Source organism: Myodes glareolus, chromosome 14 (genome assembly GCF_982192425.1).
Source record: "Myodes glareolus chromosome 14, mMyoGla1.1, whole genome shotgun sequence".
NCBI classification, from domain to species: Eukaryota; Metazoa; Chordata; class Mammalia; order Rodentia; family Cricetidae; genus Myodes; species Myodes glareolus.
Genome location: NC_142039.1, coordinates 41030967 through 41032646, shown reverse-complemented (window position 1 = coordinate 41032646; position 1680 = coordinate 41030967). Strand labels below are relative to the sequence as shown.

General features: G+C 43.2%; 1 long non-coding RNA gene across 1 annotated transcript; it reads left to right on the top strand.

The window, feature by feature from the left end:
- Positions 1–241: 241 nt before the first annotated feature.
- LOC148119842 (uncharacterized) lies at positions 242–1288 on the top strand. The gene is made up of 3 exons (XR_015734932.1): positions 242–399; positions 571–679; positions 947–1288. It is a non-coding gene; the product is annotated as an uncharacterized LOC148119842 (long non-coding RNA).
- Positions 1289–1680: the final 392 nt, after the last annotated feature.

The window sequence follows — 1680 nt, the reverse complement described above, 5'->3', positions numbered from 1 at the left end:
ATTTTGTTTGTGATCTCAAAAATAAAGCTTGCCTGAAGTTCAGAGTGCAGAGCTAAACTACGAGTTAGCCATAGAGGCAATACAGTAGTAGCCCACAACCTTAATCCCAGTACCCGGGAGACAGAAGGAGAAGGATCAATGTGAGTTCAAGGCCACCCTGGGCTACAAGAGATTGAAAGAGAAACAGAGCTCACACAAAGGTGATCCCAGCACTTGGGATCACAGGACTTTAATCCCAGCACTAGGGAGGTAGAGGCAGGAGTGATATGACTGGGTGGAGAAAGGAATATAAGGTGGGAGGAGACAGGAACTCAGGGCAGTCTGACGTATTTTGAGAAGACATTCGGTCTGAGGAATTGTAGAGACAGGATACCCCATACAGTCTAGGATTTCATACAGGTAAGAACTAGTAGGCTTTTACTATTAAAATAATACTATCTGACACTGGGCTTTTGTTATTAAGATCAATTAGAATTGGTGCTGGAAGAGCTACTGACCTCTCCAAAGATGCTAGGAAAGGGTCTTCTTTCGGGTTGTTACAGCAACATCTTCCTCAATTCTCCCCAATAGGACTGATGTTCTCATACATCATCGTGGGGGCTGTAATAGGAGTAATTTTTTGGGAAAAGAAGATAAGAGGCAAGATAAAGACATGGGGAGAGGAGAAACCAACAAACAGGTAAGTCACAGAAAATGAGGTGACTTAGGGAGGGTGGATCCACTTTTAAGGGTGGGTAGGATAACTATCCCATTAGAGAGACTGTACTTCTCTTGAGCCTGTTATTTCAGCTTTCCAAAGTAGAATGGGAAAACAAAGACATGAAATACCTACTGTCTAGAGCTCAGAGGAGGAGTAGGGGTTGATCAGAGAGGAGTCCAGCTCCTTAAACCATAAAACACGGGAGATCACACCACCAGTTCCAATCCCTCAATGATTATGTTCTAGGAGAAGATCCTGACGGCAAAGAAAGAAATGAAAATAAAAGACAATGTGGAAGAAAAGTCGTGAAGAACTGAATCTGATCAGTTGCAATGAAAGGCTTTCATTCTATGCCAGTTGATATTGATCGAATTCACAAGGAATGTCCCTCGTCTTTGACTTCTGATTGGTGAAAATTGTAACTGTAACTTTGCAAGAAATGTTTATGACTTTTGTGCTTATAAACCCTGCTTCTTTCCCTGCTCAGGGCTGCCAGGAAAAGCAAGGCTCCCGAGTCCTTGTCCTGCAGCCCTGATTGACCACTGACCCGCTTAGATGGTGATTTATTAAAGTCTTTGGAACCCGTAAGTGTTGTCTCTCTCTTCTTCCTCATGGCACACAGCCGACTGGGAATAGCATTGGATCTGTGTTTCGATTTAATTTGTTGGGATATCCAAGGGCATACAGGATCTAGGGGACTACAGTGTGCACTAGAGAGTGACAATGCCTTACTTAGTAAGAGATAAATATTAACCTTAGAGACCCTTTGAGCTATGGAGGTCCCTATTCCTAAACTAAGGCTTAAAACTTCCATTGTTTTGAGTTTTCACAGCAGACACACTGGTGTTCTGGCTAAGTTTTTGTCAACTTGACAGGAGCTAGAGTCATTTGAGAAGAGAGAACCTCCACTGAGAAAATGCCCTGCACGAGATTGCCCTGTGGGCAAAGCCAGTGCATCATTTCTTAGTGATTGATGTAGA